The sequence below is a fragment of the Geotrypetes seraphini genome, chromosome 1, assembly GCF_902459505.1.
Source record: "Geotrypetes seraphini chromosome 1, aGeoSer1.1, whole genome shotgun sequence".
NCBI classification, from domain to species: Eukaryota; Metazoa; Chordata; class Amphibia; order Gymnophiona; family Dermophiidae; genus Geotrypetes; species Geotrypetes seraphini.
In genome coordinates this window covers 418,971,683-418,997,558 of record NC_047084.1, presented here as the reverse complement: position 1 = coordinate 418,997,558, position 25,876 = coordinate 418,971,683, and positions in this window count along the sequence as shown.

The window sequence follows — 25,876 nt, the reverse complement described above, 5'->3', positions numbered from 1 at the left end:
AGGAAACTCTTACTTTCATATGAAGTCAGAAATGTGCATGAATATGATCTCACCTAGGGTAGGAGTAGATAACAAGCCATACTGCAGTATACACAGCTGGAGTTAATCCATAGTGTGTATGACTAGCAAGTTAATTGCATCTTCTTTAGCATCAGCTCCATTGTTCAGCATTGATGGGTGGAGGTAGAGAAAACTGAATTCTACTAGTGACATCATTGGTATAAGCTGGGGTGCTCCCTGGAACAATCCAGTATTTTTCTTTATCTCTTTCAGATGGTAGGTTATACTGACAGTGCTTCTGGTCTCTGGCCTAGCTCCCTACTCCACTGGCTGTGGCTGCGTTGTAAAGTCACACCTAATGGCTGCTCCCAAGGTTGCCAGTCTCTGACTGTATTTGCTCAGTTGTGAAGCATGGCTTCACAGGCCCCAGTTGCACTTCTTAGTATCACTGTGTGAGGCTTTGGCTTGGTCCTATTGGACCCTGCCAAAGTGTTTGTGGGTCCTCCCCCTCATAGCTCATACACCCTGTTTGGCGGGGCGGGGGGAGGGTGGGAGGGTTCTTTCCCTCGAGATTCTCTTCATGCTTTCCAGGCTTAGAAAACAAACCCTTTTGGTTTGGCCTTTGTAGGGAAGTTGTTGAAAAGAAAATAGAAAAAAAGCTACCTTTGCAATTTTGTTTTTTAAAAAAAGGGAATCCTCCTTTAATTTAGGATTCCTCAGTAGGTACCAAGCATGTGGTTGGGCATGCTGACCAACAGGTGTTACAGGACTTGTAAGAGCTGGCTGCTGGCTCCATCTTCCCTATGTACGTTTTTCTCTAGGCTATTTTTTCTCCTGCTGCTGAGTATTCAATACCCATCAGGCCTTGGGGGTCTTCTGTTCCTACTTCCCCCCTCTACTCTGTGGAGAGGGGCCCCTGGAATTTTTTGGCTACAGGGATTTATCCAGATGGTTAATTGGGCCTTTCATTTGGATATTGGGTCTCCTCCCACTAGTTGGGGGCCCTGTTTTGGGTTCCATTCATCATAGATTGGATATAAGGGCTCTAGGGGGGGACTGATCTGCCACCCCTGAGGAGAAAAGAACTTGGAGGCCTTTTTGGATTCCGAAGATCTTGCTTCTCCAGAAGTAGAGGAAGAGCAGTCCCATGTGATATTGCTCTTTTGCTGTGAGAGACTGTCTCATCTCAGTGAGGAGGTCACAGGGACTTTGCCTATGCTCAAGCCACCCACTGCAGAACCTTCAGGAAATCTGCTGTGGGAGGGCCTTTTGGGGCCTCCAAAACATTTCCTGCTCCATAAAGCCCTCATCTGTATGATGATGGTGGCGTGGGAAACCACAGATAGTCCCCTAGGGTCTCCAGGGTGCTTATTCACTTCAACAGCTTTGCTTCTGCCAAAGTGGAAAAGTATTGGGTATTCCCCAAAGTGGACACCCTAGTTACAGCGGTCATGAAGGTGACCGTGGTACCAGTGCAAGGGGGCTTTTCCTTTAAGAAGTTCCATGATGAGGTAGATCAGTAGCTTCCCTTGGCCTTTTCAATGGAAGCTTCTAACATTCAGGCAACCATTTATGGCAGGTAAATAGCTAGGTGCTGTGCTCATCGGCAGCAGCTGCTAGAGTCCCTCAAAGTTGCTCATCTGGACTCTGGAATGGCCTTCATGATATGGTCTTTTTGGCTTCCTGCTTTGGTGCTTCCTGCTTTGGTGGTAGGGACATATTAATTGTGAATTTTGCTTCAAAGAAGCTTTTGAGTCAGCTGCCTTTAGAGGATGGTGACTTTTTGGTAAGGACCTGGGGAAGCTGGTGAAGGTTAGGGGGGAAGGCATGTCCACTCCATCTCCCAGAACTGAGGCAGAGAGGTGCCCAGCAATCTTTGGTCTCTAGGTGACATTCCAAGGGATCATCCATGGAAGTGAGCCTTGAAGATGTGCGCAGGCAGATAGAAAAACTAAAATCTGACAAATCCCCATGTCCGGACGGAATCCATCCAAGGGTTCTAAAATAATTAAAGGAGGAGATAGCGGAACTACTACAGCAAATTTGCAACCTATCCTTGAAAACAGGAGTGATTCCGGAGGATTGGAAGATAGCCAACGTCACGCCTATCTTTAAAAAGGGATCAAGAGGTGACCCGGGAAACTACAGATCGGTGAGTCTGATCTCATTTCCGGGGAAAATAGCGGAAGCACTGATAAAAGAAAACATCGAAGAACATTTGGAAAGGAACAAACTTCTGTAAACAAGCCAACATGGTTTCTGCAGGGGGAGATCATGCCTAACTAACTTATTGCACTTCTTCGAAGGAATTAACAAACAGATGGACAGAGGAGACCCCATAGTCATCATATACCTTGATTTCCAAAAAGCCTTTGACAAGGTGCCTCACGAGCGTCTACTCAGAAAACTGGATCAGAAACTGGTTGGTGGGTAGGAAACAGAGGGTAGGGGTGAAGGGTCACTACTCGGACTGGAGGAGGGTCACGAGTGGTGTTCCGCAGGGCTCAGTGCTCGGGCCGCTGCTATTTAATATATTCATAAATGATCTAGAAACAGGGACGAATTGTGAGATAATAAAATTTGTGGACGATACCAAACTATTTAGTGGAGCTCGGACTAAAGAGGACTGTGAAGAATTGCAAAGGGACTTGAACAAACTAGGGGAATGGGTGACGAGATGGCAGATGAAGTTCAACGTTGAGAAATGTAAAGTATTGCATGTGGGAAGCAGAAACCCGAGGTACAACTATACAATGGGAGGTATGTTATTGAATGAGAGTACCCAAGAAAGGGACTTGGGGGTAATGGTGGACATGACAATGACGCCGACGGCACAGTGAACAGCGGCCGCTAAGAGAGCGAATAGAATGCTAGGTATAATTAAGAAGGGTATTAAAACCAGGACAAAATAAGTTATCCTGCCGTTTTATCGGGCGATGGTGCATCCGCATCTGGAATACTGCGTCCAATATTGGTCGCCGTACCTTAAGAAGGATATGGCGTTACTCAAGAGGGTTCAGAGGAGAGCGACACGTCTGATAAAAGGGATGGAAAACCTTTCATACGCTGAGAGATTGGAGAAACTGTGTCTCTTTTCCCTGGAGAAGAGGAGACTTAGAGGGGATATGATAGAGACTTATAAGATCATGAGGGGTATAGAGAGAGTAGAGAGGGACAGATTCTTCAAACTTTCAAAAAATAAAAGAACGGGGGCGCTAGTGAGCCCAATGGGATAAGACACCATAAGCGCGAGCTCCGGCGGTGAGTCCCGATATTGACTCCTAAAAGCATCTATTTGCAGCGAATTTTCCCTCCACGTACTTTTGAGATGGCATCGAGCAAGCCGTCCAAATGGAAGAGAGCGGAACCGCCATCCCCATTGAAAACTGGCTCTCTGAAGCCAGACAACGCTGTCATCGCCGGCATCTTAGACGAGCTACGCTCCATAAGAGAACTGCTCGTGGTTACCAAACAAGATCTTACCAACTTAAAAGCGGACATTACCTCTATAAAAGAGGAGCTTGCGGCAGCACAAGTGAAATCAGATCTCTTAGAGAATCGGACATCGGCGACTAAATCTTCAATCAAGCAGCTGTATCAGCAAACCTCGCGCATTACTGCACTTGAACGTGCGCTGGAGGCCGCTGACAACCACGCAAGGCGAAACAGTTTTCGACTTCTTGGGTTTCCTGAAGGTCAGGAAGCTTGTGATTTAGTTGATTTTCTGGCTGCACTTTTACCACAATTGCTTCACATGAATGATGATATTAAATTAAATTTTGATGGTGCATACCGGCTACCGCAACCCAGTAACATCCACAAAAAGTTTCCCAGACCCATCTTGGTTTCCCTTTTGAGACATCAACATGTTCTTCAAATCATGAGACATGCAAAGCTTCACTCTCCATTATTATTTGAAGGAAACAAGATCATACTTCCTGACCTTGCTAAAGAAACCGCTAAGAGGAGAAAATTACTGCTGTCTTATCGTCCCCAACTCAAAAACATGGGTGCTAAATTTGGTATGTTCTATCCAGCGAGGTTTCATGTCACCCATAACAACATGACCAAGGACTATCACAACCCTGTGGTTCTTGCTGATTTTATTGAAAGTGTAAAGCCAACATCGATAGACAAAACCTGATTCTTTTTTCTATGTGGTCTGCACAGAATGTTGTGCCCTGCTGTGCCCTGCATATCTGATTTGCTACCTGCACTTGGAGTAGTTCTCTTAAAGGACTGATGTATCTCATGCATTGATTTGTTCATTACACATATTGTGATGCTTTTCTTTATCTCTTTTCTTCACCGCCTGTAGCGCTGTTGCTTGGGTTTTCCTTTTCCCTCAGCTCTCTAACCCACAGTATTGCCAGTTTGTTTCATATGGTTATGTATTTTCTTGTAGTGCGCTCTAGAAATATTGAACACAGGTGTTTTTCTTTCTTTTCACATGATGATTTTTTTTTTATTATTTCCTCTATTTGGTACCTGTTTTTGATTGTTTTTGATTGGTTCCTTATACCGGACTCAATGTAGACTGTATCAATGTCATTAACCCTTTTCTCCCTAAATGTAAAGGGGTTTCATAATCCCGTGAAAAGATTTAAGATTCTACGTTACACAGAACAATATCATCCTGATGTGGTATTTTACCAGGAGACACACCTTAATGATGCTGAAGCTCTGAAAATTGCTCCGCCCTGGGCTTATGCACCTTTATTCTCTCCTTTATCTGGCAGAAAAAATGGGGTCATCACATTAATCAGGAAACGCTCTGACATCAACATTGTATCCTCCTCACATGACATGGAGGGTCGATGGCTTAAAACCATTCTACTTGTTGGATCCACTCATCTACACATTTATAATGTGTATGCCACGAATGTGGATTGTCCTTCCTTTTTTGAGATGCTTTCTGCGGAACTGGGTTCTTCTGCTTCTCACCACTATTTGTTGGGCGGCAATTTTAATATGATTCTATGTCCAAGTACAGATAGAAAATCCAAAGCTCCTTACAAGAAATCGAAGGCTTGGGTTTCTCTACAAGATATGCTTTTTCAATTAAAACTCATAGATGCATGGTGCTTGATGCATCTTAATGATTCTGCCTCCACTTATTTTTCACCACCTCATGCATCTTATTCATGTATTGACTTCTTTTTAATCAGTTATTCTCTTGTGAACAATTGGACTCTTCAGATATATAACCAATAACTGTCTCTGACCATTCTTCAATCACACTCTCATTTAACTCTATTGCCTCTCCAAAAGGTAGGGGATCTTGGAGATTTAATTCTTCACTGTTATCTGATGTTCGATTTAGAGAGTTGTGCGGGGACAGAAATCCCACCCATCCCCGCCTGTCCCCGCCAGAATCCTCTCCATCCCCACCCGTCCCCGCCAGGATCCTCTCATTCCCCACCCGTCCCCGCCAGGATCCTCTCCGTCCCCACCCATCCCCGCAAGGAATTACCTCCATCACCGCCCGTCCCCATAAAAAGCAGCAGTTACTTCTGACAGGATCATCAATTCCACAGCTTCTTTTGTGTTTGCGCTGCTGTTTTCCTTTTGGAATCTCTTTGGTGGAACCCTTTTTTTGTTTTCTGTTCAGGTAATTCACTTATAAACCCCTTCTTTTACTAAGGCTGACATGTCCATTATATTATATGGACGAACCCTGCTTCCAAAGGCTTCCATCCCCGTGGGAGTCCCGTTGGCTAGAGGGGGGTCCCCGTGGGAGTCCCGTGGGTTAAGGGGGATTACCGCGGGAATCCCACGGGTCCCATGGGATTCCCGTGATCCTCGTTCCCGTGCAGACCTCTAGTTCGATTTATTGATCATATCAATTCCCACATTTGTGAATTTTTTGAGTTAAATCGGGTGGAAGACACCCCCTGGCAAATTACATGGGACGCTTTCAAATCATATATTAGGGGCGTCATCATTGCTTTTTCATCCAAAAAGAAGAAAGAAGAAAGAAAGTGTTTACAAGATCTTGAAATACAGATATCCACCTTAGAGTCCTCCCATTTTTGTGATATTACTAACAAATCCATTCGAGAACAATTGTGTAAGTTGCATTACCAATATAATGAAAAACTCAGTACTTCTGCTTCATCAGATCTCTTCTTACAAGCAGCACACTATTACGCCACTAACAACAAAGCTGGTCATCACCTGGCTACTTATTTAAAAAACAAATCTGAAAGGACTACCATACCAGCTATAAGAACTACTTCGAATGACACCTTACTTGACAGCTCTGATATCTGCACTCATTTTCAGCAATATTATACTGCTCTGTATTCTTCAGAACATCCTCACCCGGATTTAATTGATACTTACCTAAAAAACTTTGAGGGCCCTAATCTCGATGACAATGACAACAAAATCCTTACTCAACTCTTCCTCCTGGCTCAACTTTTGGAATCGTTGCAATCTATGGCCAAGCGAAAATCTCCTGGGCCAGATGGCTTGTCGGTTGAGTTTTACCTTGCTTTCATTCTGCACTTCTTCCTTGTGGCGTAACCCTCATCTGAAAATTCAAGGTCAATATCTGGAATGGCAGTCGTGGCGAAGGCAAGGTATTTGGTCAATAAAACAGTAAAGACCTGCTGGTTCCTTTTTGGATTTTTCGACCCTGTCTGATATTTATGGCCTTGACTTGTCTCAACAGTATAAGTGGCTACAATTGAAGCATTGTGTCTCATCCTACCTAAAGCAATCTACTCTCTCTACTGAATCTCCTTCAATATTAAAATGGTCGTCTCTGATCAGTACACAATCTGGTCAGGCTTCGGCTTGATACAAACTTTTGCATAAACAGAAGTTTTCTCCACCTACTGCGTTAAATGACATTTGGGCTCATGATACAGATACACTAAGGTCGATTCCTGACTGGGAAATGAACTGGCTCATCTCATATAAGGCTTTGAAGTCAGCAGCCATTTCGCAGACTGTACTCTTCCTTTACCATAGAGCATATTGGACACCGCTCAAATTATCCAAGATAGACACCTCAGTCTCTAATAAATGTTGGTCCTGTCTTCAGAATACTGGTACATATGATCACATGCTGTTCCGATGTCCTCACTTGCAGATTATCTGGGATACCATCTGGTCCATAATATGTAAAATCCTTCCTATCCATGATGAGATTTCTTATCCGGTTATTCTTTATGGTGCCGGTGCCCTGCAGTGACCATTAGCCAAGTTTGAGGCTAGGTTATTAAAGTGTTTGCTTCTTTTAGCTTTCAAGTCAATTCTGTCCTGTTGGAAGGATTTTTCCTCTCTTACTCACATGACCTGGTGGAACACAGTGTGTTTATATTCTAAATATGAGAAGGTTGCTGCTGAAAAATCAAATTCACTGTTGACTTATACTAAGGTGTGGTCCCCTGTATTGGATTACTGCAATTCTTAAATTATGCTATATACTCTTGCTTACCCCTTAAGTTCTTTTTAAGTGATGCTACCTGACTCTGCTTTTATACAACTGTATTCAACGCATTGTTTTTGCAATTATTTTTCGTCAGCTTTAATTTTACCTGCTTACATAATCGCTGCTTGTTTTGTCAACTGCAAGATTTGATTGCTGTTTGTTGTTCTTAGTTCTTGCATTTTGTGTTGTGTTATTTTAAAATGCAATAAAATCTTATTGAACTGAAAAAAAAAATAAAAGAACAAGAGGGCATTCGGAAAAGTTGAAAGGGGACAGATTCAAAATGAATGCTAGGAAGTTCTTCTTTACCCGGAGTGTGGTGGACACCTGGAATGTGCTTCCAGAGGACGTAATAGAGCAGAGTACGGTACTGAGGTTTAAGAAAGGATTGGACAATTTCCTGCTGGAAAGGGGGATAGAAGGGTATAAATAGAGGATCACTGCACAGGTCCTGGACCTGTTGGGCCGCCACATGAGCGGACTGCTGGGCACGATGGACCTCAGGTCTGACCCAGCAGAGGCATTGCTTATGTTCTTATGTTCTTTTCAGGCTGATTTAAGTCCACTCAGTGCCCTTTGGTCCAGATTGGGGTAGAAGGGAGGGACAGAATAGGTCCTTCAAGCAAGTATCAGCCTTGTGTGTATTAAATGCACAGAATTTATTTAGCACAGAGCATGGCAATTTTTGCCCCCTTTTAAGATTTGGAGGAACTGGGAAAAAGTGATTGAAAAGGAGATAGGGACATCTGTGCTTGCCTTCTGGAATTAATTAGAAATGTTTTATCTCTGCAAAATCACTATTTGAGGAAGGATGCTGCTTAGGTAGACAAGAGAGCTGAGCAGGAAAGTGACAGATGTTTTTTCTCTATTGAGTACATGCAGATCCATGATGGAAGTATGTAATAAGGTACTGCTTTGGGTCTAAGCCAGGGGTCCCCAAAGTCCCTCCTTGAGGGCTGAATCCAGTTGGGTTTTCAGGATTTCCCCAATGAATATGCATTGAAAGCAGTGCATGCACATAGATCTCATGCATATTCATTGGGGAAATCCTGAAAACCCAACTGGATTCGGCCCTCAAGGAGGGACTTTGGGGACCCCTGGTCTAAGCAGTACTGTAAAATAGAGCGTGCTTTCATAGCAACAAATTCTATTGAAATAGTAACTTAGCATTTCTTAAAATGCAATTGTGACACCAAAAGTTGAGTGTTCAAATCCCTCCTCCCCCATGGCTCAATGCCAGAAAACTGAAAAAATAACTTTTGTTGACATGTCATTTTCTTCCTAATTCTGGAATGTTGTTTTCCTTTCCCCTTTAAGCTGCGACGAAAAGGCATGTTGGGGGTGTGAGATTCCCTGATGACTTGGTTGCTAAGGGGGGAACAAAACAATGTTTGCCAAGGCTCAAATTAAGAAGAAAATAACTTTTAATGAAAATCTGTTTCCTCCTCCTCATTTTCTGTGCAAGTAATAAGCCACAGCTGGGAGTGCAGTAAGGTAGATTTTGTCACATAGTCTAGCTGTATAAGAGACAGAAAACAAAGCCATGTGTCTTCTTTACATGGACTATGAGTGCACATAATGGTGGGAAATACCAGTTCACCCACTGTGTACCGCAATATGGGCTTTCTTATCTCATACCTACAGTAGCTGTGATTTATTATACTAATTAAAAATAAATTTATAGTTTTAATAAACTCAAAGCTGTTTCAAAGATTAAACATGAACTTTACTATTTATTCTTTCACAGACATACAAAAAAAATACTCCAGAATGATTTTTTTTTTTCTTCTTTCTTTCTTGGGACTATTTCATTAGATTTTATACAGTAGTAAATTTGCATACTGAAAAGCAGAATATTGTGTGGCTTGTGAACTAAGCAGTGGCATTTTTACTGCACATTACTTAAAATATGCTATTGTATACAGCAACCCTTTGTATTGTTATATTATCGATCGTACTCTCCAAAAACAGTACTTCAAAGCATATTTATTATAATTTTTAACTTATTCATTGATCTTCAGAAGTGCCAGTATTAGCCAAATGATTTAAGTGGCTAAAATATTATATGGCTCTAACCTCTTCATTAGACCCATTATTTTGTATAAAGTGCTTTAGTGCTTTAACTTTCAATACTTCAGTAGGTGATTAATCTGAAAAAAACTTTAAACTTATCTTTTGTCTTTTTTTCTGAGTTTTCCTTTGTCAATAAACATCGGGAAGGAACCTGTCATTTCGACATGTTTCGCCCAAAGGCTGTATCAAGAAAAAGTCCCCCCTTCTGTTTTAGCTCCACACCATCCCGATCATTAGTGGCACTTCTGAAGATCAATGAATAAGATAAAAAATTATAATAAATATGCTTTAAAATATGCTATGTCACTATTGGCTATAATAAATGTTATAGCCACATAGTCAGTTATTCAAGGGCCCTTTAATAAAAGAGCACTAAGCACTTAAGAAATGATCATCCAATAAAGATCATCCTTCACCTATTAAAGAACCCAAAACTGTTTCCGTGCTATAGGGCCTCTTCTATCAAACTGCGCTAGCAGTTTTTAGCACAGAGAGCCGCGCTGAATGGCCCGCGCTGCTCCTGACGCTCATAGTCCATGGTAAAGACAGCTGTCCTAGTGGACATAAGGATAGGGTTGGAATGAATTTTCTTGTCTACAGGTGTGAAATCCTGATTATGAACTGTGCAGATTATCAAGTTTATGCAAATAGTCTGCTGAGTGGCAACTAAACCTTCTATGTAGAAATAAGTACCGCACAGCTACATTAAGCTGTTTTGCATTAGGGTGCTAGATTCAGAATTTTTGAGATTTTCTTTTTTTGGGGCAGGGGGCATGGCACAGGTGGAGAGTGGCATTAGCCAGCTAGCATGTTGATCTCTGCATTAAGGAGTTGGCACACAATAAGGGGACCATAATCGAAACAGAAAAATGTCTAAAAACCAGCCTAAATCAGCACTTGGACGATCTAAAAGACAAGTCGTCCAAGTGCTGATAATTGAACCGGGTTTTAGACGTATTTAAAAGCGACCTAGGTCTTCACAGTGCTGCTGAACGACCAGAGTCAAAAGGGGCATGTCAGGAGGAGTCTCGAGGGCGGGATTTGGGAGGGACGTGGGCCATCCTAGACTTTGTCGTACTGCATGTAAAGCTGAAAGTTTTACAACACTGCCTAGAATGAACATGGACGTTGTGACTTAGGCCATATAAAACCAGGTCAAAGTCACAAGAAGGTATCCAAAGTGACCAGATAAGCACTGCAGACACAAAGTACAGACCCCCACACACTGCCCCAGTGATCACTGACCCTCCCCCATAAAAATCGTAATAACTGCCTCCAGAATATCAGCACCTGGCAGCCTGGCATAGGAAAGCCTAGTAGAGCTGCATAGAGGTGGCTTAAGTCGTCTTGGGGGGGGGGGGTGTTAGTGAACCATGGAGAGATGGACCCAGGCCCATAAGCCACTCTAATCACTGCATTCATGGTGAAAAATGTGCACCCCCCCAAAAAAAAAAACCCCTAACCCTTTTGTACTACCATATAAGTTTCTCCTGCAGCCATAAGGGCTATTGGGGTAGATAGGTGGGTTTAGTAGATTCCGGGGATGTTTTGGGGGCTCACCATGACCTATAAGGGAGCTGTAGTGAGATGTTTATGTGGGACCCTTATTGTGAAGTTTACAACAATGCCCTGTAAGGTACCCCACTACTCTGGTGCCATGTCTGAGTGTCCAGTCCATCACTTTTCTGGCCCTTCCTGTGCCCAAAAGGTCTTTCTCTAGGTGTTTGTGACTTGGACAAATTTATGGATGAAAATGGGGTATAAAGATGGACAACTTAGCAGTCTGGGCGATCAGATGATTGGACGTACAGTTGGACAATTAAAAAAAAAATATGTTGGACGTATTTTTTGAAAATGGACCTTTTCTCCCATGTCCGACTTTGGGTGACTTGTGACTTAGGCCTAAAACAGACTTAGACATTTCTTTTGATTATGCCCCTCCACGCATAACATGGGGCTACTTACCTCCTCTTAAATAGGAGGGGCCAATCAGGGACTCCCTAAGGAAGTATCTGATTGCCTCAGGCGTCTCAGGCCCCTCCCAAGAGAGGAGCCGAGGTGCCTGAGCCAATCAGAGCCTTAGGCCTCTCCCTGTGCATCTCATGATGCACCAGGGCGGGGCCTAAGATGCGTCACAGGAGGCATTGGAGCAGGAGGGACTGAGCACCCCTCCTGCTCCGTTACAGGTACGGGGAGGAGGGTGAGGAAAGGACCAGGAGCGGGGGGAAGTCGGGTGTGGGACCGATGGCAAGAGGGAGTGGGAATCCCTGCTGCCATAATTTTGAAGCGGCAGCAGCAGCGTCGGGCATCAGGCATTGGTGGGGAGGCACTTTTTTGGGGAGTTCATGGAGGGAGGGGGAAGGGGCACTTGTCGGAAGGGGGTGGGGGCTTTTTTTAAAAAAATTTTAAATCAGGCTGATATTTTGCGTGTGTAATACACGCAAAATATCTGCCTGATTTTTAAAAAAAATCTTTAAAGCCAGCAGAAGCCCTGACAGCAGTGACAGGAGGCTACTTCTCCTGTCACTTCTGGCAGGGCTCTGCCCCGACTCAATTGGTTTGAGTGAGGAGTTTGCATGCAAATGATTTGCATGCAAAAAAGATAGTGAACCAATCAGTGTTTTAAAATTAGCCAGGAATCGGCCAACAGCAACTGACTCCCTATCTTTATTGAATCTGGGCCTAAAACAGTACTATTTTTACACCCTTTCATAGCTTTAGACCTAGAATCCCATAGAGTTTCTTTCCTGGGATGGGATATAATCTAGTCTTTTTTATTTATTTTTTTCTTCCATTTGTGTGTCGCACATACCTATACAAGCTCTAGGTGACATTACAGAGGAAGGGGTTAGAAGAGGGTAGGGAGGACTGTGGAGGGCAGGAAGGAGTGGAGGAGAGAAGTATGTAGAATATTTCATAGAAATTCCTAACTTTACAGATAGGAGCATCATCCATGTAAATGATATCTAAATGAATTAAAGTAATTACATTTTTCTCCCCGTCCCAGCTAAAGATCTTTTCTTTAAACTTCTTTTTCCAGTGAGATGAGGCCACCGGCTCACACTTGTCATTTTTCTTCTTTGTTACAGAGAATTGAACGTTTTTTATGCCTATAATGTACTTTGAATAGAGCCATATCACAATTGGCTCACTGTAACTGAGGCTTTTTCTTTTGTTTTCTCTAGTGCTGGTCATGTTTTTTTTATTTTTGTAAGGTGGAAAATATATACGGTAGTAGCAGCATAACTTTTAGGCACACCCATTTAGGTCAGGGAAAACCAGGCCTAAATACCTGTTCCTAACTTGCTCATCCATCTGCATCCGCTATAATAAAACACTTAGCGCGCATATGCACTTCAAACTTGGTGGGTCCGTGATCCGTGGTGCTGTGCCAGCGCATGCGCAGTGCCTGCCTCAGCTGATTTCCTTATCTCCAATGCCAGCTGAAAGTAGGTGGGACCCAGCAGCGACGAAGGCCCGAAGCAAGCAGGAGCAGCGAGTTATGAATGCTGCGCTGCTGACGGCTGTGTGAGACCCGGGGGGGGGGGGTGGGGGGGAGAGAATGAGAAATGCTGCTGATGGCTGTGTGAGACCAGAGGGGGGAGCTGGGGGTAATGCTGCTGACGGCTGTGTGAGACCCCAGGGGAATTCTCCTGCAGTGCCATTTTGGGGAAACAGAGTGAAAGAGGGAGAAGGAAGGCCAGGAAAGGGGGAGGGGAGAAGAGAAATGCTGCTGTTACACAGGGAGGAGGTAAAAGGAAGGGAGAAGGGCTAATGCTGGACAGGGGGAGCGAGAAAGGGGTGCTGCTGGACAGGGGGGAGGTAAAAGGAAGGGAGAAGGGCTACTGCTGGACAGGGGGAGCGAGAAAGGGGTGCTGCTGGACAGGGGGAGAGGTAAAAGGAAGGGAGAAGGGCTACTGCTGGACAGAGGGAGCAGGGAGGGGGTGCTGCTGGACAGGGGGGAGGTAAAAGGAAGGGAGAAGGGCTACTGCTGGACAGGGGGAGCGAGAAAGGGGTGCTGCTGGACAGGGGGAGAGGTAAAAGGAAGGGAGAAGGGCTACTGCTGGACAGAGGGAGCAGGGAGGGGGTGCTGCTGGACAGGGGGGAGGTAAAAGGAAGGGAGAAGGGCTACTGCTGGACAGGGGGAGCATGGAAGGGATGCTGCTCAACAGAGGGAAGCAGGGAAAGGGTACTGCTGGACAGGGGGGAGGTAAAATGAAGGGAGAAGAGGGCTACTAGACAGGGGAAGCAGGAAGCAAAGAAAGAAAGAAAGGCCTCAACGCTCCATTGTGCTAAAAGTTTACACATCTATTCTAGCACCCGTTAATGTAACGGGCTTAAACATTAATATTCTATAATAGTGTGCATAAATTTTAGGGAAGTCTACAATCCGCTCATGCTCCTCCCCTAGCCATGTCCCCTTTCAGATCTGCACACTAGAACTGGTGTGCACCACTTTAAACAATATGCTGACCAAGTGGTGTGTGTGTAGCTTTTAATTGGTGCCATTCAGCATCAATTGAGGGTTGTTAATTGCCTAAAAATCATAGGTACATTAGATAGATTGTGAGCCTGCCGGGACATACAGGGAAAAATGCTGGAGTACCTGAATAAATTCATGTAAAACCGTTCTGAGCTCCCCTGGGAGAACGGTATAGAAAATTGAATAAATAAAAATAAATAAAAAATAAAAATAAATTATTGGTTCCAATTAGGCTTTTTAAACAATTAAGTTGTGTGTGCAAATCAGCTGTGCATACCGATTTGCGCACACATCATAAGGCGCCATATACAGTACTTGAGGGTTAGTGCTTAACTTTTGGGAATGCTCATGACCTGCCCATACCCTTCCCATGGCCACAACCTCTTATGGGTTGCACATGAAAACAGTTAGTCACCACATTGCAGAGAAGATCATGCTTAACGCCAATTAAGTGCCACCCTTGGATCTGTGCACAAATTCCAGTGCCCAGTTGTGGGTGACATATATAGAATACAGGGGAAAGTTACTAGAATCTCCTTTGTCTTACAAAATGACTGATAAAAGCCTTTAATGAATTAACCTGCAGGTGTATAATTCAGAAAGTGCCTATTCTCCTTGTTTTACATCGTGTTCACCCTATGCCCAAATGACACTAAAATAATTTTAAAGGATTTGTAGTTTGATATTTACCTGCATAAACATTTCAATTAAATTGAGAAGAGTAATACTGTTATTCACAATCCAGTATAGTCTAGGGCACATTTTATGTAAACTTGCATTTTTAAATTTGGCCATGGTGCACAGTTGGTGCCTTAATAAGCCATTTGAGATATGCAGTTAATTCCATGTCACTGTTTCTTTTTTTTTTTAATCTTTATTCATTTTCAAACTTGCAATAAGTGTGTCAATAAGTTGAAACAGATTAACAATAAATATATCACATAATAATCATCAATGGTACAAATTATATGCTCTTATCTCCCACCCTTCCCACCCTTTCCTATCATATAATCAAATACCTTGTACAATATGTAATAATAAAATTACCTCCCTCCCCCCTCATAATTGAACCTGTAAATTTAAGGGAAAAAATGTAATCTAATCAGTACAATACTTTGTTAATGGCCCCCCACACATCTTGAAATTTCCTGAAACATCCTCTCTGTATTGCAATAAATCTTTTCATTTTATAAATAAGGAATTCCACCAGAAATTATAATTTAATCTACTCCAGTTTTTCCAATTATACATAATTTGCTGAATGGCAACCCCAGTCATTATAAGTAATAATTTGTTATTATTTGAAGAAATCTGACTTTTTGCTCTCATTGCCATACCAATCAGCACAGTATCATATGATAATACCACTGGATTGTCTAATAAACAATTAAACATGTCACTGTTTCAATGAAGATCCTCATTCATATCCATCTTATACGAGAAACAGCAGTAGCCAGTCAATTGAACATTTCGGGCCAGATGCTGTAATTGGTGCCTAAAAATGATAGGTGCCTATTACATGAAAATCACACTTAGGCGCCCATTACAGAATCACACCTATTTTTAAACTTAGGCCAGGGCTTTAAAGGCCTACAATATAGGTACCTAAGTCCTTTAGAGAATCATGTCTAGCAGTGCCTAAGTCTTTCTCTACCCCTATACATGCTTGCTTTGGTGTTAGGTGCCGATAGGTGCCATGTGATAGACGCCTATCTTTTGTAGAATAACACCTAAAAAGATATGGTTCCTACCTCACAATTAAATTGTAATTTTTTTCAATTACGAGCTTGTTAAAGCTCATTATTGAAGCCAATGTTCTAATTAACAGGGTCTTTTACTAAGGCACACTAGCCGATTTAGGGCTAGCTCCACAAAGGGTACGGATCGGATCCGATCCGTGAGGGATCCGATCCATGTCCGGGGGGGCTAATTTACGAATTGCCACCAGGCAAATGAGGGTGATCAGAATCATGCCCCCATCCAACTGTCGAGATTGCTCTCTAGCGATCCCGACGCATGCGCAGACCAGATGGTCTGCGCATGCTTAAGAGCAGCGACCTTTTTTAAACTTTATTTTTAATCTAGCTGTTTTTACTTTTTCTTCACGAGCCTGTAGTTTAAACCCACTTTATTTATTGATTTATTCATTCAATTTTCTATACCGTTCTCCCAACGGAGCTCAGAACAGTTTGCCTGAATTTAAACACGCGGGTTAAAACCACGGGCTCGTAATGTAGGGGAAGGGCAGGAAAGTTGGGGCAGCAGGAGAGAAGAGGCGATTCTGGGCAGGCAGGAGATCAGGGCTGAGAGCAGAGAAGCAGGGAAGAGAGCTGGACGGCAGAAGGCAGGGCAGTCAGAAAGGACCTCAGCGACTGGTCCTCAGCAGTCACTTATTTTTGGATTGGCCAGCCCAGTCTGTGTTGCTTTTTTATTTTAGTGAATCGCTTCCTGCCTGTATTTGTAATTCTTTATTAATTTTCAGACTTTAACAGTGCATTATAAATATTATAACATTAAAAGATTACATAAAATACACCATAATACATCAATAGAAAAGAAAATAACCACCTCTCAATTATGAATATATTAAATCATATTATTTCTACAACATTGTACTCAAATATTTAACTCCACAAAATATCCTTCCCTCCCCTCCCCCCACCCTGGATGTGTAAGGCAATCTAATCAAGAAAGAATACCTTATAATGCCGTTGCCCCTCATTTGCATGCGCAAATCGGAGGACTATCGGGACAGAGGTTAGTGAATCCGGTCAGAGAGAAATCGGGTCATAAAGAGGTAGCTAAGTAGTCGGAAGTTGATCAGTGGGCTTAGTGAATCTAGCCCTTAGTGCGCGCTAAATGCTAATGCGTCCATAGAATATAATGGGTGCGTTAGCATTTAGTGCATGCTAAATCGCCTAGCGTGCCTTGGTAAAAGACCCCCTAAGTTAGGCGCCATTTATAGAATTCTCCAGCTCATTCTTACAAACATTTGCAGAGCACTTTTCGGTGCCGCCTGATATTGTGTTGAAAGACACAGCGCCCTCTAGAGTCTCAGAAATATTTAACAGCTGTCGGTGAAGGACAACAGTTTTCACCTTAATGTCCAGGATCCTTAATGTAAGTGACAGAAGGGTCTGAGCTCCTCATGAAGCTTTACTTGTCAAACGGAACATGTATTGGTTATATGCCAAAGAGAAAAGAAAGATTAACCTCTGCAAGAACAGTATTAATACAAGTCGCCAGGAACAATACGGAATACATGTCCACCATAAACAGACAAATCTTACAAAATATAGTATATTTATGTTATTTATTGATGGAATCACAATACTCTTGATCTGCTGAGTCAATAAAATTATCTTTCATAATACCGTGATCATATCTGATCTGATAAATTCCTTCCACAAAGACATGTCCAGATTATAGGTGGAAACTTGGACTACAGTTTTAATCTAAAGACGAAATTCATGTTTTGGGTGTCAACATAGATTCTAAACTTAGCTTATCTCAAATTGCCTCCATTGTTTGTTTTTCCTTCTTTAACTTGCACTTCGTCCAGACTGCTAAATCATTTTTGCCCCTTTGATTGCTCTGGACACTTAGGGCGCCTTTTACTAAGCCGCGTTAAGGCTTTAATGCATGGAATAGTGCTCGCTACATTGCCCTGAGCGCTAGACCTTAACACCAGCATTGAGCTGGTGTTCTAGAAGCGTAGCGTGCGGTAATTTCCTGCGTGCGCTAAAAACGCTAGCGCACCATAGTAAAAGGAGCCATTATTCTTTCGTTGGACAGTTCCCACATTGATTGTTGCAACACACTCTAAATGGCCTTCCACTTACCCCCTTTGCCTTTTGCTCATTCATTTTAGCACTATTAATCTGATTACGATGCCCGATGTTATGATCATGTTTCCTTTCTTCTAGACAAAGAGCACCGGCTCCTCATCTCGGCCAATCTATAGTTCAAAATCCTGACCTCTGTTGCTGTTTGTGCTTTTTGCACTTTTCAAGTGTCACTATGTGTAGTCCCCAGGGCAGGATTAACCAATAGGCCAAGTAGGCACGTGCCTAGGGCCCGAAATGGTCAGGGGGGCCTGATGAAGGAGGGCATCAACATTGTTTTTTCCAAACGGCGATGGGCCCCTCCAGCATCGACCAGCAATGCAGCCCCCCCCCCAATCGGCAATGTGGGCCCCACCCCGATTGGCAATGTGGCCCCCCTCCCCTATCGACGGAAAGTAAGACAAGCAAGCAATGCAGGTAAGAAAGGCAACGGGAACTGTAATTGAGCAAGCGGTGCTGCTTGCCCAAAGCTTCCCTCTGACGCAGCTTCCTATTTCCGCCTGGGCACATGGTGGGGTGGGGCGGGGCAGGGGGCCCAGTGTACTTGTGTGCCTAGGGGCCCTCGACGAATTAATCCTGCCCTGGTAGTCCCTCACCCCCTCAGTGGTCTAGCTGGAGATCTACAGGTAGTCAAGTTTTGTATATTTGGGTCGCTGTCTTCATCCCACCCACATCCATAGCGAATCATCATAGTTCAAATTCAAGAATGCATTTAAAACCTGGCTTTTCAGTCTCACTTTTGACCAACTCTTACATCTTTAATGGATCTTTGTACTTCTTTCTCTTGCTCTCTCGTCTCTTTATGCTTTTTCTTTCTCCTCTTTATTTTTTCTGTCCCTTCAGGCCTCTTGCCTTTGATTATGTGGATTGCCATGCTACACCCTCCAGTGTCAGTGGCTATATATCAAACATGTGCAAACAAGTTTTTGTTTTTCTGTTCCTCACTTGTCTGTCTTTGAAAACAGATGTGGTTTCTTTTAAATTTGGACAAGAAAAGCCATGTTGGGCATCTGAAAATAAATCCCCCCTCAGGGTTTTTGCTCTTTCTTTTTTTGCCGTCAGCGTGCCCTTATTTGATAACATCCAAACGCAAAACATTTTACAGCCACAGTCTGTTCATAAATTGTTTTCTGGATGAATTGATCTTGTTGGATTGAAGTCCTTGTATTTGGGTAATCTCAGTCAAAACTGTCTCCCTAAAGATCTGCCTCGCATAACTCTTTCTCTGTTACTCTCAAACACTTCTGCACATTTTGCAGTTTTCACAGCTTTCTGATCATTTACTGTCTTTATTTTTACATAAATAAAATTGTTTTCTGGACCCAACAGCTGGTGATGTCTGACTGAAGGAATGAACAGGAAGACAATGTGCTCACTGGATTACAGAATAGACCGAGAGGAAGAATTTATGCAGTTTTATAAGCTTAGTGAGGCAGAAAATAGATTGGGGTGTACAGAGGAAATAATGTGTCAGTCAAAGTTAAGCCTAGACATAAGCTTCACTAACACAAGAGCAGTCAAGTGTTCCCGCAACTCTTCTAACTTCAACTGAGCCACGAAGTTTTGGTGGAACAAGTAGTTGGGTTTCTTCTACCAGCGTTGTCCAGTAGCATCTTTTAAAGTTAAATTTTATTCTTAGGTCACACTAACTGAGAGCAGACATCACTGCTTGTTTATTAAAAAAAAAAAAAAAATTGCTCTATTATGGGGCTTGTTTTCAAAAAAGAAAAACATACAAAAAGTGGTATAAAGGGGCAGAGAGATGTTTTTCTTGCCAAACTCTTCCAATTTACTATTTTCAAAATCTCCTTTCTAAACAGATATCTATGCTGTTCATTTGCAATTTGTCTAAATCGCAAGGGGGGTGTTAGATGCATGGTGTGGGCAGGGCTAGGGTGGGCTTTTGACCTGATTTTTCTCCTGCCATAATCAAACATTTAAGAACAAGTCCAGGGCATCATTTGGACATCTGGGGTTAGTCCTGTTTTAGCAACACATAAGTGCCAAAAAGATGCCCAAACTGACCAGACAACCACTGGAGGGTTGTAAGCATGACCCCCACCCCCTCAGTGATCACTGACCACCCCCACCCCCACCCAAAATGTGAATGAAATATTGTATACGTGCCTGTATGACAGCTTTAGATATGTCTGTCTAATTCAGGGCTAATGGTAAGTATAAACTCAAAGTCCAAAATAATAATGCTTACCATGCATTAGAAAGATGTAAAGAAAAGTTGGCTTTTATCGTAACACACTGGGGATATCTCAGAACACCACTCTAGACAATGAATGTCCTAGACAATGGAAGGCGGTACATTTAACATCTGACCATGACACTCACAAGCTAAGTGCTGTAAAATTCTTTATATAATGAAACACAATAGAAGAAAGAAGTGTATAAATGATAATAGAAAACAGATAAGTTGCTTTAATTAAGCTCGCAAGAAAAATTTATAAATATAAGACTGCCGGATAAAATAGATAATTTCACGCTTCGGGTGAAGTCGGTGAGGAGTGCTGCTACTCTGACATCCATTGTCTAGAATGGCGTTCTGAGATATCCCCAACTTTTTTTTACATCTTTCTAATGCATGGTAAGCATTATTATTTTGGACTTTGAGCTTTAGATATGGCCAGTCCTATAAGAGCAGCAACCATGTTCCTGGATTAGCCTGGTAGGCAATGTACTGAACTGCAGTCCACAGAGATGGGGACTCAGGCCCATACGCCTCTCCAGCCACTTACGGTAGAATTTGTTAGCCTTCCAAACACCATCCTAATCGCACTGCACCCACACATAGGTGTCACCTGCAGGCATAAGGGCTATAGGTGTGGTATACTGTACAGTGGGTTTTGGAGGGCTCACCTTATTAGCAGAGCACTGGAACATCCAGGGGACACTGCAGTGAACCTCACATAAAAAGTCTCAAGTATGAGCTATGGTGAGATGTGTACCTGTGTGTTTTTGTTTAGGACATTTTTTTTTTTTCCAAACTCACAGAGCACAAACAAATTTATTTTCGAAAAAAAACAAAATAGATGTTTTGTAGTTTTGGAAAATGAGCATGTTTGGCACTAGATTTTTGTACATGTTTCTGCAGAATGTCTAAACTTAGGGCTCCTTTTACAAAGCTGCGCTAGGGCCTTAACGCTTGGAATAGCGCACGCTAGGTTGCCGCACGCACTAGCCGCTACTGCCTCCTTTTGAGCAGGCGGTAGATTTCTGGCCAGCGCACGCAATAGCATGCACTAATCCAGTGCGTGCGATAAAACCGCTAGCGCGGCTTTGTAAAAGGACCCCTTAAATTTAGATGTCATATTGAAAATACATGGTTAATCCAACTCGTGGAATAGTAAAACTGTTAGAGGGAATTTTATATGTTAGAGGGAATTTTATAGTATTATATAAAAAAGACATTTATCTTTTTTATAAATGTCTTTTTTATATAATACTAGGGCCAAAGCAGAAAAAATTGCATGTGGGATTAAAGCTACGGGTATTCATGTGTACTTGGAAGTTTTCATGCAATGTATAACAAAATAAGTACATTGTGACTCCATTTATGTCCTGCCAACTCTGCCCCTGAACATGTCTATATACGTCATACATGTATGTATCATGGTCACTACTGTACTTTAATGTGTGTAACCTTTGTAGTAATATTCAGTGAGGCTTTTATGTATGTACAAAAGCCTTTACATGAAAACAAATTCATTGTTAAATTTGCCCCTTTAAGATTCATTCATTTCTTTGAATTTTTCCGACAGAAATGTCTCATTTCTGCCTCCCCACCAAATCACACGATTTCATTTTCATCTAATTTCCATTATAAACCTCTCATTATCAAATAAGATTTATAATGGACCTACAATGAACTTATCTTCATTACTATTGTATTTAAGCTGCATTACCCTAGCATAATCTTTTTTCAAGAAGAGAGATTCATATTCAGTGGAATGGCAGCTGCATAAAATAAATAACTTATGTACTCATCTTTCTGCTAGATTTTTAACCAAAATATCCATTTAACTATGACTGCTAACTATTCATTTAAGTTAGAATTATTTGTGCACTCCCACCTAAATGAATAAAGATAATCGGCGAGAGATGTTTACAATGTAGGCCACCAAAATGCTAGCCTACACTGTAAATAGACACGGCCGCTATACTTATCATAGCAAAGGATCTCCCTGCTGCGATAGGCATAGCGACCAAGGCCGCCTGTTCCCCCCAATGATCACCAGCAGGAAGGTGCCAACCCCTCCTGCCGGAGGATACCCCCAACACCCCCTGATTGCTAGCAGGAGGGTGCCTAACTCCTCCTGCCAGAAGGCCGCCCACCCACACGATCGCTGGCAGGAGGATGCCAACCCCTCCTACAGGAGGATACCTCTGATACACCCCGATCACCGGCAGGAGGGTGCCCAACCCCTCTTGCCAGAAGGCCTCCACCCACACAATCGCCAGCAGAAGGATGCCCAACCCATCCTGACAGAGAATGCTCCCCCGTCTGCCCCCATGCTAACCCTCCCCCCGCGGACCTCCCAAACCTCCCCCCAACTAACTTTTAATTGTTGGCCGGCTGGATGGGTCTTGTTACCAGCCGGCGGGCAAGCCCACCTTGTCGAAATGAGGCAGGCGGCCCCTTTCCAACCCATCCCCGCTAAGCCTAAGGCTGACTGGATGGGATGGGTGGACCTGCTATGCCTAAGGCCTGATGAGTCCAGGACAATCAGGCCTTAGGCTTAGTGGTGATGGGCGGGAATGGGTGGACCCGATAAGCCTAAGGCCTGATTGGCCCAGTCTTCTAGAGCCTGGGCCAATCAGACCTTAGGATTAGCAGTGAGGCAGGCCTGCCGGCCAGACAGTAGCAAGACCCGTCCAGCAGGCCAACAATTAGAGATTATTGGGGGGGAGGTTAGGGGGGAGTTCAGATGGGGGGCATCCTCTGGCAGGAGGGGTTGGGCACCCTCCTGCCGGCAATCGTGCAGGTTGGCGGCCTTCCGGCAGGAGGGGTTGAGCACCCTCCTGCTGGCGATCGTGGGGTATCCTTTTCCCTGAAGATAGGAACTTAGTTAGGAGTTAGTGAAGTGGAGAAGGTAGTGAAGTACACCAGGAAGAAAATCTTGTCCATTTGCAGTGGTAATTGCGCAGCGTGGAAGGATTTCCAGAAACTTCAATGACTGCAAATACTGCAGCCAAGAGGAAAGAAACATTTGCTTGCTTGGTGAGAGTAACCAAACTGTTTGTGATAGGGAGCAGGGTTGGTGTGAAAGATGGATCCCTTGTTCTGTATCAGTAGAGTTGAGAATTGCTGCAACTAGGAAGAGCAGAAACCCAACCTGGAGGAGACACAACCCAAGTATAATTTAAGATGGCGGAAGCGCTGATAAAAGACAGCATTGATGAGCATCTAGAAAGAAATAAACTGATGAAAACAAGCCAACATGGCTTCTGCAAAGGAAGATCATGCCTTACGAACTTATTGCACTTCTTCGAAGGAATTAACAAACAAATGGACAAAGGGGACCCCATAGACATCGTATATTTAGATTTCCAAAAAGCCTTTGACAAGGTACCCCATGAACGCTTACTACGGAAACTGAAGAACCATGGGGTAGAAGGAGACGTACATAGATGGATCAAAAATTGGTTGGCGGGTAGGAAGCAAAAGGTAGGAGTGAAGGGCCACTACTTGGACTGGAGGAGGTTCACGAGTGGTGTTCCGCAGGGGTCGGTACTCGGGCCGCTGCTGTTCAATGTATTTATAAATGATCTAGAAACAGAGATAAAGTGTGAAGTAATAAAATTTGTGGACAACACCAAACTATTTAGTGGAGTTGGGATTAAAGAGGACAGTGAGGATTTACAAAGGGACTTGAACAAGCTAGAAGAGTGGGCGATGAGATGGCAGATGAAGTTTAATATAAAGAAATGTAAAGTCTTGCATGTAGGGAACAGAAACCCGAAGTACAGGTACACGATGGGAGGGCTGGTAATGGGTGAAAGTAGCCTAGAAAAGGACTTGGGGTAATAGTGGACAAGTCAATGAAACTGTCGGCACAGTGCGTGGCGGCCTCTAAGAAAGCAAATAGAATGCTAGGTATTATCAAGAAAGGTATTACAACCAGAACAAAAGAAGTCATCCTGCCGTTGTATTGGACGATGGTGCGCCCACATCTGGAGTACTGCGTCCAATACTGGTCACCATACCATAAGAAGGATATGGCGATACTTGAGAGGGTTCAGAAAAGAGCGACACGATTGATAAAAGGTATGGAAAACCTTTCATATGCTGAAAGACTAGAGAAACTGGGGCTGTTTTCCCTGGAAAAGCAGAGGCTTAGAGGAGACATGATAGAGACTTACAAGATCATGAAGGGCATAAAGAAAGTAGAGAGGGACAGGTTCTTCAAACTTTCAAAAACTACAAGAACGAGAGGGCATTCAGAAAAATTACGAGGGGACAGATTCAGAACCAATACTGGGAAGTTCTTCACCCAAAGGGTGGTGGACACCTGGAATGCGCTTCCAGAGGGTGTGATAGGACAGTGTACGGTATCGGAGTCCAAGAAGGGATTAGATGATTTCCTGATGGAAAAAGGGATAGAAGGGTATAGATAAAGGATTACTATACAGGTCCTGGACCTGATGGGCCGCCACATGAGAGAACTGCTGGGCATGATGGACCTCTGCTCTGAACCAGCAGAGGCACTGCTTATGTTCTTATGTTCTTAATTTAATCTTTCTTTACTGTCCTTTATTTTGTGCTTATCGCATCTCCCCCGACCTAGAAATTGGCACAACGAGTGAGGTGATTAAATTTGCAGACAATACAAAGTTATTCAGAGTAGTGAGGACACAGAAGGATTGCGAAGACCTACAACGAGAGGAATGGGTCATGAAATGGCAAATGAGGTTCAGCGTGGATAAGTGCAAAGTGATGCATGTCGGTAACAAAAATTTTATGCACAAATACAGGATTACCGGTGCTATACTCGGAGAGAGCCCCCAGGAAAGAGACTTGGGAATACTTGTAGATAAGTCAATGAAACCGGCAGTGCAATGTGCGGTGGCAGCGAAAAGGGCAAACAGAATGCTAGGAATGATTAAGAAGGGGATCACAAACAGATCTGAAAAAGTTACCATGCTGTTGTACCAGGCCATGGTACGCCCCCACCTGGAATACTGCATCCAACACTGGTTGCTGTATATGAAAAAGGACATAGTACTACTCGAAAGGGTCCAGAAAGAGCGACAGAAATGGTTAAGGGACTGGAGGAATTTCCGTACAATGAGAGGCTAGAGAAACTGGGCCTCTTCTCCCTTGAAAAGAGGAAACTGAGAGGGGACATGATCGAAACATTCAAGATATTGAAGGGAATTGACATAGTAGAGAAAGGGAGATTGTTCACCCTCTCCAAGGTTAAGAGAACCATAGGGCACTCGCTAAAGTTAATAGGGAATAGATTCCATACAAATGTAAGGAAGTTCTTCTTCACCCAGAGAGTGGTAGAAATCTGGAACGCTCTTCCAGAGACTGTTATAGGGGAAAGCACCCTTCAGGGATTCAAGAAAAGGTTGGATAAGTTTCTACTGGAACAGAACATACGCAGGTAATGCTAATCTCAAATAGGGCACTGGTCTTTGACGTAAGGGTCACCATGTGAGCGGACTGCTGGGCATGATGGACCACTGGTATGACCCAGCAGCAGCAAATCTTATGTTCTTATGTTAACCTCTGCCCTAGAAGGAGGGAAGGGTAGGTGGTTTGCAATAAATCTCCCAACCCTTTGTTTATGCCAAACTTTATCATTTCAGAGGTACAACTCTACAATTACTGTAGATGAGATATCACTCATGACCTGTATAAAGGCACTATCAGACCTTTTTGCACTAAATTTAATTTTCTCAAATGACCAAGAGTTGATGACTGAATAGTATAAATTTTAAAATTAAAAAAAGAAATGTTGCTACTCCTTTGCTGAACTTATGTACAGAAATATTTCAACTAAAATGCTTACAAAGCAA